General features: G+C 48.6%; 1 protein-coding gene across 4 annotated transcripts in view; it reads right to left on the bottom strand.

Annotated features, from left to right (window-relative positions):
* Positions 1-11216, bottom strand: part of mtus1a (microtubule associated tumor suppressor 1a) — a 67451-nt gene extending 56235 nt beyond the window's left edge. For 3 of the 4 annotated variants that reach the window (XR_006004011.2, XM_041904085.2, XM_045226414.1), the window contains exon 1: positions 10985-11213. The gene's annotated coding sequence lies outside the window, so the exon portion shown is untranslated. Of the gene's footprint in view, positions 1-10984 lie in introns of all 4 variants that reach the window. The other variant, XM_041904086.2, reaches the window with a different exon arrangement.
* Positions 11217-12507: the final 1291 nt, after the last annotated feature.

Here is a 12507-nt window from a genome sequence, read left to right as displayed (position 1 = left end):
TGGGAGAAACTCTCCAAATACAGGTGTGCCAAGCTTGTAGCGTCATCCCCAAGAAGACTCTAGGCTGTAATCGCTGCCAAAGGTGCTTCAACAAAGTACTGAGTAAAGGGTCTGAATACTTATGTAAATGTGATATTTCCGTTTTTTATTTGTAATACATTTGCAGAAATTTCTATAAACCTGTTTTTGCTTTGTCATTATGGGGTATTGTGTGTAAATTAATGGAGGGGGAAAAAACAATCTAATCAATTTTAGAATAAGGCTGTAACCTACCAAAATGTGGAAAAAGTCAAGGGGTCTGAATACTTTCCGAAGGCACTGTATATGGATGTAAAGATGGGGGTTGAAAGCAGTATCCTAACATCCTTTCATGAAGAAGCTCATTAAGGCATACTACTGTAGGTCTGACTAACCTGACCGTCAGAGTCCTTTTGAAAATACACTGTTACATTTTTTACATTTACATCATTTAGCAGACGCTCTTATCCAGAGCGACTTACAAATTGGTGCATTCACCTTATAGCCAGTGGGATAACCACTTTACAATGTTTTTTTATTTTTTTATTTTTTTTTGGGGGTAGAAGGATTACTTTATCCTATCCCAGGTATTCCTTAAAGGAGGTGGGGTTTCAAATGTCTCCGGAAGGTGGTGAGTGACTCCGCTGTCCTGGCGTCGTGAGGGAGCTTGTTCCACCATTGGGGTGCCAGAGCAGCGAACAGTTTTGACTGGGCTGAGCGGGAACTGGGCTTCCGCAGAGGTAATGGAGCCAGCAGGCCAGAGGTGGATGAACGCAATGCCCTCGTTTGGGTGTAGGGACTGATCAGAGCCTGAAGGTACGGAGGTGCCGTTCCCCTCACAGCTCCGTAGGCAAGCACCATGGTCTTTTAGCAGATGCGAGCTTCAACTGGAAGCCAGTGGAGTGTGCGGAGGAGCGGGGTGACGTGAGAGAACTTGGGAAGGTTGAACACCAGACGGGCTGTGGCATTCTGGATGAGTTGTAGGGGTTTAATGGTACAGGCAGGGAGCCCAGCCAACAGCGAGTTGCAGTAATCCAGACAGGAGATGACAAGTGCCTGGATTAGGACCTGTGCCGCTTCCTGTGTAAGGCAGGGTCGTACTCTGCGAATGTTGTAGAGCATGAACCTACAGGATCGGGTCACCGCCTTGATGTTAGCGGAGAACGACAGGGTGTTGTCCACGGTCATGCCAAGGCTCTTCGCACTCTGGGAGGAGGACACAACGGAGTTGTCAACCGTGATGGCAAGATCATGGAACGGGCAGTCCTTCCCCGGGAGGAAGAGCAGCTCCATCTTGCCAAGGTTCAGCTTGAGGTGGTGATCCGTCATCCACACTGATATGTCTGCCAGACATGCAGAGATGCGATTCGCCACCTGGTTATCAGAAGGGGGAAAGGAGAAGATTAGTTGTGTGTTGTCTGCGTAGCAATGATAGGAGAGGCCATGTGAGGATATGACAGAGCCAAGTGACTTGGTGTATAGCGAGAATAGGAGAGGGCCTAGCACTGAGCCCTGGGGGACACCAGTGGTGAGAGCACGTGGTGCGGAGACAGATTCTCGCCACGCCACCTGGTAGGAGCGACCTGTCAGGTAGGACGCAATCCAAGAGTGAGCCGCGCCGGAGATGCCCAACTCGGAGAGGGTGGAGAGGAGGATCTGATGGTTCACAGTATCAAAGGCAGCAGATAGGTCTAGAAGGACGAGAGCAGAGGAGAGAGAGTTAGCTTTAGCAGTGCGGAGAGCCTCCGTGACACAGAGAAGAGCATTCGCAGTTGAATGACCAGTCTTGAAACCTGACTGGTTTGGATCAAGAAGTTAATTCTGAGAGAGATAGCAAGAGAGTTGGCTAAAGACAGCACGCTCAAGAGTTTTGGAGAGAAAACAAATAAGGGATACTGGTCTGTAGTTGTTGACATCGGAGGGATCGAGTGTAGGTTTTTTGAGAAGGGGTGCAACTCTCGCTCTCTTGAAGACGGAAGGGACATAGCCAGTGGTCAAGGATGAGTTGATGAGCGAGGTGAGGTAAGGGAGAAGGTCTCCGAAAATGGTCTGGAGAAGAGAGGAGGGGATAGGGTCAAGCGGGCAGGTTGTTGGGCGGCCGGCCGTCACAAGTCGCAAGATTTCATCTGGAGAGAGAGGGGAGAAATAAGTCAAAGCATAGGGTAGGGCAGTGTGAGCAGGACCAGCGGTGTCATTTGACTTAACAAAAGAGGATTGGATGTCGTCAACCTTCTTTTCAAAATGGTTGACGAAGTCATCCACAGAGAGGGTGGAGGGTGGGGGAGAGGGGGAGGAGGATTCAGCAGGGAGGAGAACGTGGCAAAGAGCTTCCTAGGGTTAGAGGCAGATGCTTGGAATTTAGAATGGTAGAAAGTGGTTTTAGCAGCAGAAACAGAGGAAGAAAATGTAGAGAGGAGGGAGTGAAAAGATGCCAGGGAGTCTAGTTTTCCTCCATTTCTGCTCGGCTGCCCGGAGCCCTGTTCTGTGAGCTCGCAATGAGTCGTCAAGCCACGGAGCAGGAGGGGAGGACCAAGCCGGCCGGGAGGATAGGGGACATAGAGAGTCAAAGGATGCAGAAAGGGAGGAGAGGAGGGTTGAGGAGGCAGAATCAGGAGATTGGAGGGAGAAGGATTGAGCAGAGGGAAGAGATGATAGGATGGAAGAGGAGAGAGTAGCGGGAGAGAGAGCGCGAAGGTTGCGACGGCGCATTACCATCTGAGTAGGGGCAGAGTGAGTAGTGTTGGAGAAGAGCGATAGAGAAAAGGATACAAAGTAGTGGTCGGAGACTTGGAAGGGAGTTGCAGTGAGATTAGTAGAAGAACAGCATCTAGTAAAGATGAGGTCAAGCGTATTGCCTGCCTTGTGAGTAGGGGGGGACGGTGAGAGGGTGAGGTCAAAAGAGGAGTGGAGTGGAAAGAAGGAGGCAGAGAGAAATGAGTCAAAGGTAGACGTAGGGAGGTTAAAGTCACCCAGAACTGTGAGGGGTGAGCCATCCTCAGGAAAGGAACTTATCAAGGCGTCAAGCTCATTGATGAACTCTCCAAGGGAACCTGGAGGGCGATAAATGATAAGGATGTTAAGCTTGAATGGGCTAGTGACTGTGACAGCATGGAATTCAAATGAGGAGGGGAAAAAGAGAGAATGTTCACTTGGGAGAGATGAGGATTCCTGTGCCACCATCCCGCTGACCAGATGCTCTCGGGGTATGCGAGAACATGGTCAGACGAGGAGAGAGCAGTAGGAGTAGCAGTGTTTTCTGTGGTAAACCACGTTTCCGTCAGCGCCAAGAAGTCGAGGGACTGGAGGGTAGCATAGGCTGAGATGAACTCTGCCTTGTTGGCCGCAGAACGGCAGTTCCAGAGGCTGCCGGAGACCTGGAACTCCACATGGGTCGTGCGTGCAGGGACCACCAGGTTAGAGTGGCAGCAGCCACGCGGTGTGAGGCGTTTGTATAGCCTGTGCGGAGAGGAGAGAACAGGGATAGACAGACACATAGTTGACAGGCTACAGAAAATGGCTACAATAATGCAAAGGAGATCGGAATGAAATGAACTAAACATCTGGGAAAGCGAGAGAGCGGGGCCTCCCTCACGTTTCACTGAAACACTCAAATATAACTCTCCCAACTTCCACTTTAGAAATTATAATTGTTGTAAACTACAGCGGTTCAATGTTTTCTAGGAATAGACTAACTTAGTTTATTCAGCTAGCTAACTTGGTACAGTATTCTTCCGTGAAAACTGTCCAGGGCACCGAATCCTATGACGCCATAGCTAACTAGCATGCCAGCCTCCAATAACACGGTTTAGCACCGATACTCGGTTACAACAAACCACCAGTGTTTTAACACGCCAAGCAGATCATTCATGTCCGTGTCTAACGTTGTGTAAAGTTTTGGGTTAGTTTTGACAGTTTGAGTGAGTCCGTTGTCAACTTATTCAGCCAGTTAGTTAGCTAGAATAGTTAGCATACTAGCTAGCCATTGCTCTCTGCCAATGAAAAACCCCTCCTCCCATGGCACGAACACACAGAGAGAGCCAAGCTAACGTGAACTAGTCAACCATGTCCCGAATTCCCTTGAACGACTCTGGTTACCAGTATGTAAAAACAAAACACAAATGTAGGTTATAACTTACCCTTAGTAGCTACTGTTAGCCAGTTAAGTGCAAAGCTAGCAAAGTTTCAGCTCACTGACACTGACTGGACTGGTAAGCCTCCAGTCCCAGCCCCTTCGTAGTGGTACTGCCAGCACAGGAACATATCAATTCACCAACACTGTAAATGTGCCAGCCCCTCTCATTAAGAACATGATACAAGCAAGAAGGTTTTTAGAAACTAAACTAAAGTTCCTGACCCAAGGTCAATAGATATAAGCAAGACTGGACATTTACAAGTAGTAAAAAGGGCTGCTTTGTGCAGTAGTTCACAGTCTGCTCCATTTACAATCAAAGGGTGCGTCCCAAATGGCACTCTATTCCCTACATAGTGGACTACTTTTGACCAGAACCCTACTGTGTGTGGCCTAGTCAAAAGTAGTGCACTGCAGTGCATTCGGAAAGTATTCAGACCCCTTGACTTTTTCCACATTTTGTTACATTACAGCCTTATTCTAAAATGGATTAAATAGTTTTTTCCCCCCCCCCTCATCAATCTACACACAATACCCCATAATGACAAAGCAAAAACTGGTTCTTAGAAATTATTGCAAACGTATAGAAAAAAATACAACTGAAATATCACATTTCCATAAGTATTCAGACCCTTTATTAAGTACTTTGTTGAAGCACCTTTGGCAGCGATTACAGCCTTGAGTCTTCTTGGGTATGACGCTACAAGCTTGGCACACCTGTATTTGGGGAGTTTCTCACATTCTTCTCTGCAGATCCTCTCAAGCTCTGTCAGGTTGGATGGGGAGCGTCGCTGCACAGCTATTTTCAGGTCTCTCCAGAGATGCTTGATCGGGTTCAAGTCCAGGCTCTGGCTGGGCCAGACTTGTCCTGAAGCCACTCCTGCATTGTCTTGGCTGTGTGCTTGGGGTCGTTGTCCTGTTGGAAGGTGAACCTTTGCCCCAGTCTGAGGTAATGAGCGCTCTGGAACAGGTTTTCATCAAGGATCTCTCTGTACTTTGCTCTGTTCATCTTTCCCTTGATCCTGACTAATCTCCCAGTCCCTGCCGCTGAAAAACATACCCACAGCATGATGCTGCCACCACCATGCTTCACCGTAGGGATGGTGCCAGGTTTCCTCCAGACGTGACGCTTGGCATTCTGCCAAAAGAGTTCAATCTTGGTTTCATCAGACCAGAGCATCTTGTTTCTCATGGTCTGAGAGTCCTTTCGGTGCCTTTTGGCAAACTCCAAGCGGGCTGTCATGTGCCTTTTACTGAGGAGTGGCACCCGTCTGGCCACTCTACCATAAAGGCCTGATTGGTGGAGTGCTGCAGAGATGGTTGTCCTTCTGGAAGAGTCTCCCATCTCCACAGAGGAACTCTGGAGCACTGTCAGAGTGACCATTGGGTTCTTGGTCACCTCCCTGACCAAGGCCCTTCTCCCCCGATTGCTCGGTTTGGCCAGGCAGCCAGCACTAGAAAGAGTCTTGGCGGTTCCAAACTTCTTCCATTTAAGAATGATGAAGGCCACTGTGTTCTTGGAGACCTTCAATGCCGCATACATTTTTTGGTACCCTTCCCCAGATCTGTACCTCAACACAATCCTGTCTCAGAGCTCTACGGACAATTTCATTGACCTCATGGCTTGGTTTTTGCTCTGACATGCACTGTCAACTCAACTGTGGGACCTTATATAGACAGGTGTCTATATGTCCAATCAATTGAATTTACTACAGGTGGACTCCAAATCAAGTTGTAGAAACATCTCAAGGATGATCAAAGGAAACAGGATGCACCTGAGCTCAATTTCGAGTCTCATAGCAAAGGGTTTGAATACTTATGAAAATAAGGTATTTCTGTTTTTAAAATGTCTAAAAACCTGTTTTTGCTTTGTCATTATGGGGTATTGTGTGTAGATTGATGAGATCTTTTTTTCTTTAATCCATTTTAGAATAAGGCTTTAATGTAACAAAATGTGGAAAAAGTCAAGGGGTCTGAATACTTTCCGAATACACTGCATTAAAGGAATAGGGTACCATTTGGGACACAACCCACAATCACAGTGACCTCCTTGGGGATACGGGATTTCAACATAAATCTGGATTGTTGGAAGAAAAGTTGTGCTGCTGCACTCCTGTCAATATCAATAAGAGAGGGAGGAAGGAGAGAGGGGATGGAGGGAGGAAGGAGGGAGGGCAGCAAGGCTAAGCTACTTTCCCAGGAGGAACATTCTAGAGAAGGGGAGAATAAACTTCTGGTATAATGAATTCTGAATCTCTGTGGCACCAGGAAATGTACAGCATCTGGTGTTCTTCAGTTGTCAAAGGCCCATGGAGTAGAGGGGGGGAATAGAATAGACATCTGGAGTAGAGGGGGGTGGAATAGACACCTGGAGTAGAGGGGGGGAATAGAACAGACACCTGGAGTAGAGGAGGGGGGAATAGAATAGACACATGGCGTAGAGGGGGGGTGGAATAGACACCTGGAGTAGAGGGGGGAATAGAACAGACACCTGGAGTAGAGGGGGGAATAGAACAGACACCTGGAGTAGAGGGGGGAATAGAACAGACACCTGGAGTAGAGGGGGGAATAGAACAGACACCTGGAGTAGAGGGGTGGGGGGTAGAATAGACACATGGCGTAGAGGGGGAATAGAATAGACTCCTAGAGTAGAGGGGGGTGGAATAGACACCTGGAGTAGAGGGGGAATATAACAGACACCTGGAGTAGAGATGTGGGGGAATAGACACCTGGAGTAGAGGGGGTGGGGGAATGGAATAGACACCTGGAGTAGAGGGGGTGGAATAGACACCTGGAGTAGAGGGGGTGGATTACACACCTGGAGTAGAGGGGTGGGGGGAATAGAATAGACACCTGGAGTAGAGGGGTGGGGGGAATAGACACCTGGAGTAGAGGGGGGATAGAACAGACACCTGGAGTAGAGGAGGGGGGAATAGAATAGACACATGGCGTAGAGGGGGGTGGAATAGACACCTGGAGTAGAGGGGGAAATAGAACAGACACCTGGAGTAGAGGGGGAATAGAACAGACACCTGGAGTAGAGGGGGAATAGAACAGACACCTGGAGTAGAGGGGGAATAGAACAGACACCTGGAGTAGAGGGGGAATAGAACAGACACCTGGAGTAGAGGGGTGGGGGGTAGAATAGACACATGGCGTAGAGGGGGAATAGAATAGACTCCTAGAGTAGAGGGGGGTGGAATAGACACCTGGAGTAGAGGGGGAATATAACAGACACCTGGAGTAGAGAGGTGGGGGAATAGACACCTGGAGTAGAGGGGTGGGGGAATGGAATAGACACCTGGAGTAGAGGGGGGGTGGAATAGACACCTGGAGTAGAGGGGGTGGACTAACACCTGGAGTAGAGGGGTGGGGGGAATAGAATAGACACCTGGGAGAGGGGTGGGGGAATAGTGAGGGAATAGACACCTGGAGTAGAGGGGTGGGGGGAATGGAATAGACACCTGGAGTAGAGGGGGGGGGGGTGGAATAGACACATGGAGTAGAGGGGTGGGGGGGGGGTGGAATAGACACCTGGAGTAGAGGGGTGGGGGGGAAAGAATAGACACCTGGAGTACATTTACATTTACGTCATTTAGCAGACGCTCTTATCCAGAGCGACTTACATTATTATTATTTTTTCATACCCCCTGTGGGAATCGAACCAACCACCCTGGCGTTGAAAACGCCATGCTCTATCAACTGAGCTACATCCCTGCCGGCCATTCCCTCCCCTACCCTGGACGACGCTGGGCCAATTGCGCGCCGCCCCATGGGTCTCCCGGTCACGGCCGGCTACGACAGAGCCTGGATTCGAACCAGGATCTCTAGTGGCACAGCTAGCAGAGTAGAGGGGTGGGGGGGAATAGAACAGACACCTGGAGTAGAGGGGTGGGGGGAAATAGAATAGACACCTGGAGTAGAGGGGTGGGGGAATAGAACAGACACCTGGAGTAGAGGGGTGGGGGGAATAGAACAGACACCTGGAGTAGAGGGGTGGGGGAATAGACACCTGGAGTAGAGGGGTGGGGGGAATAGACACCTGGAGTAGAGGGGTGGGGGGAATAGAACAGACACCTGGAGTAGAGGGGTGGGGGGAATAGACACCTGGAGTAGAGGGGGGGGGGTGGAATAGACACCTGGAGTAGAGGGGTGGGGGGAATAGAACAGACACCTGGAGTAGAGGGGTGGGGGGGGAATAGAACAGACACCTGGAGTAGAGGGGTGGGGGGAATAGAACAGACACCTGGAGTAGAGGGAATAGACACCTGGAGTAGAGGGGTGGGGGGAATAGACACCTGGAGTAGAGGGGTGGGGGGAATAGAACAGACACCTGGAGTAGAGGGGTGGGGGGAATAGACACCTGGAGTAGAGGGGTGGGGGGAATAGACACCTGGAGTAGAGGGGGGGGGGGGGAATAGACACCTGGAGTAGAGGGGTGGGGGAAATAGAACAGACACCTGGAGTAGAGGGGTGAGGGGGAATAGAACAGACACCTGGAGTAGAGGGGGGTGGAATAGACACCTGGAGTAGAGGGGGGAATAGAACAGACACCTGGAGTAGAGGGGGGAATAGAACAGACACCTGGAGTAGAGGGGTGGGGGGAAAGGAATAGACACCTGGAGTAGAGGGGTGGGGGGGGAATAGACACCTGGAGTAGAGGGGTGGGGGGGGAATAGAACAGACACCTGGAGTAGAGGGGTGGGGGAATAGAACAGACACCTGGAGTAGAGGGGGGACTAGAACAGACACCTGGAGTAGAGGGGTGAATAGAACAGACACCTGTAGTAGAGGGGGGAATAGAACAGACACCTGGAGTAGAGGGGGAATAGAACAGAATGGAGTAGAGGGTGGGGGGAATAGAACAGACACCTGGAGTAGAGTGGGGGAATAGAACAGACACCTGGAGTAGAGTGGGGGGAATAGAACAGACACCTGGAGAGATAGACACCTGGAGTAGAGGGGGAATAGAACAGACACCTGGAGTAGAGGGGGAATAGAACAGACACCTGGAGTAGAGGGGGAATAGAACAGACACCTGGAGTAGAGGGGGGAATAGAACAGACACCTGGAGTAGAGGGGGGAATAGAACAGACACCTGGAGTAGAGGGGGGAATAGAACAGACACCTGGAGTAGAGGGGGGAATAGAACAGACACCTGGAGTAGAGGGGGAATAGAACAGACAACTGGAGTAGAGGGGGGAATAGAACAGACACCTGGAGTAGAGTGGTGGGGGGAATAGAACAGACACCTGGAGTAGAGGGGGGAATAGAACAGACACCTGGATGCCATATAGCTCTAGATCTATAGCTGGAGGCTGTAACTAAATCATAAGGCTTGTCTACAATTACATCAGTGGTTTCTGTCATGGAGAAGCCATGACCTACATGCTGATCATAGTAATCACACAGCCACCTTTCTACCAAGAAAGACTACATCCCAAATGGCACCCTATTCCCTATATAGTGCACTACTTTTGACAATGGCCCATTGTAGTGCACTATATAGGGAATATGGTGCCATTTGGGATGTCGCTGTAATTTTGGCATAGTGGCTTGTGTAGGGTTCAGGACCATCTCACAAAAAGCCCCATAACCACCAAGATATTCATTATCAGTGATACCGGCTCAATATTTTGATTTCTCCAAGAAACAAACTATAATTAAATGTAATCATACGTTGTGTTTCAAAAGTCACTGGCACACAATCGCAGGAATTGCAAATGGGGAAATAAACCCTTGATGTCAAATTCCATTGGAGAATAAGTATTGTAATTTTCCTCACTAAAGAAAAAGAGAGTCTTGTCTCCTGGTTGAGACAGATCTGAACAGGACATTCTCTGAGCTATTAAAAGAACCAGACTGATTCATGCAGCCATGAAGGTGTCCTTAGTATAGCAATGTTCTGGTATACCAGGGAGGAAATACAATTCTAATACAGTGCCATTGTAAAGTAACAGGCATTCCTCTGAAATGCTTAGATTGTATGTTCAGCTCATATTGTGTCAATATATCAAACACTTTGATATATCTGATTTCATTGATCACCACCCACTTTACAGTTACTGACAGCTACCTGCACCTGTGGTTTGCTCTCTCATCCACAATATATTGTAATTGTAACTGTCATTTGTCAAATTTTGTCACAGGCAATTATTTTATTCATCAAGGCATTTTCATTAATAGGGTTCAATAGTCCAGAACTGAACGCAATGTTTGCTATTAAGGCTGAACAACATACCTCTCGGTGACGGATTGAAAGGTTTCCTAGGGAACAGGCAGAATAGAATGCTTAGTCATTTCCAGACTTCTCAAGCCAACACCAGCCATTTAAAGACGTACAGCAAGACTCCCTGATCTAATGCTGGAGGGATATTAAAAATCTGTACATTGGACCTTGGCAAGCGTTCTCATTTGGGAGATTGCTTTTATACCGGTAATCATTCACTCCAGGGATTTAAAGAGTGGGAAACTTTGGCTTGGTCTCAGTGCTAGTATGTTATGTAAAGTACAACAGCAGACCAATCTGATATTAACCATGGCTCCACTATGTTTATGGAATAATACAACCACGAGACCTGGGTGAAATATGGCACAAAGCCAGATTTAGGAAAGAAACACTATGCATGACAGCAAAACTTAGGGACAAACCAAAAACCAGCATTTGTAGCTGTCCACTAATAAGGAAAACAAACAACTGACGAAATTAAATGATTTGTTTAATACTATACAAGATGTTGCACATCATGATTTGCAATCTACTGATTCTGACAAATACAGTATACTACTCTGAGACGCATTCATTAACAAAATCATTGGTGAGAAAAAGCACCTTACCAGTCAGTTGGTGTTGTTGTGTATCCGTATCAAGCCACAGATCTCAGTTTACCCAGGTCCCTCTCTGAGATAATCCCATTAGTGCTTCCCACAGCACTAAAACCAACCAGTAGCCCTGTGTACACCTCCTGTGGGCTAGCACTAACATTAACACTGCTGGGATGACTGCTCCCTTTACACAGACAGTACACACCCCCTCCCGGCGCGCAAACTCAGCCGTGCATCAGTAACACACAGCGAAAGAGAGAGGGACCTCTTCCATGACCAGCAAGCAGAATAGTCTGTTATTATCCCCCCTCCCTCCCTGTAGGAATGTGGCTTAGTCCAACAGTGCAGCAGTAGCAGCCTCTCTGTCAGTCAGGCCCCTGGACAGTACACAGACAGTACAACGTGCCTGTGCACGCGGCAGAAGGCAACTCAAGGTCCAGCTCATGTGGTGCACCACTACTAAGTTCGGGGGGTGGGGGGGGCAAGAGAGAGAGATCTAGAGAAAGGGAGAGCAACTTGTTATCTTACCCCTGCCGAGGCCCGGCAGTCCGAATCAGCATTCACTGTTGCTAAGCAGCCAAAGTGTCTCTTTCATGAGGGAATGGATAAGACAGCTTTTTGGCAAATGGGGGAGAAATGAAAAGGGGTGTGGGAGTGGGATGAGCGGGTCCTAGGTTCTGGACAAAGCCGGACCATTCCTACATACAAATACTCACAATAAACTATTACTGTACATTGAATTAATGTTTGTTAGTTTGAGCAAAACAACAGCACAAATATGCAGGGAGTCAGTCCAGGCCTAGAGTGATAGTGGACTGCTCCCCTGGACCTTCATCAAACCTCTAGGCCTAGTAAACACTGGTGATGTCATCTCAGAGGGCATGACCTGCTAGGTTAAGAGCCCTACTGTTGACCCTGCCTGCCATTCCAATATAGGGCCTTGGCCTGAACCCTACTGAGCCTCAGACCAGCGCTGTTTCTGCTTAATATAAAGGTCCTTACACGTGGCCTGAGGACCCATCATCTCGGCAAGCAACGAGACGCAACCCGAGCCACCAGCACTGGAAGAGCTCCCGTTCCAAACCATTTCCTAAAGGGATTACAAAATAGGATTACCTGGAGTTACCCAGGGGACAGTTTGGTGTTTCTGTTGCAAAGTTCTATTATGTAACAATTTTGCCTGTAATTAGTGCCCATCATCAGCCTGGAGAACATGAGAGAGAGGAGTGTGTACCGGAGCTCATCAGTTTGTAGCTGTGAGCCCTGTGAGGCTTGGTTCCAACACAGCAGCAGTCCAGCTCCCTCCCAGACTCCTCCAACGTGAACAGTGATTAGGTCTGGATGAGCGGAGCACAGTCTGCCCACACACTCAGCAGAGCCTGGCCGAAATGTAATTTAGAAGATCATTGTTACAATCTGAAATAGCAGGGTATGAAACACTATCCCCCCCGCCCGACTCAGTCATAGGACCTCTAAAAACATCTGATATACATCTGATACTTCCTGGAAAATTGCTCTGGGAAGAAAAATTCCAA

The sequence above is a fragment of the Coregonus clupeaformis genome, chromosome 2 (assembly GCF_020615455.1).
Source record: "Coregonus clupeaformis isolate EN_2021a chromosome 2, ASM2061545v1, whole genome shotgun sequence".
NCBI classification, from domain to species: Eukaryota; Metazoa; Chordata; class Actinopteri; order Salmoniformes; family Salmonidae; genus Coregonus; species Coregonus clupeaformis.
Note: the sequence above shows the minus strand (reverse complement) of the source record. Positions and strands in the feature narration are given on the sequence as shown.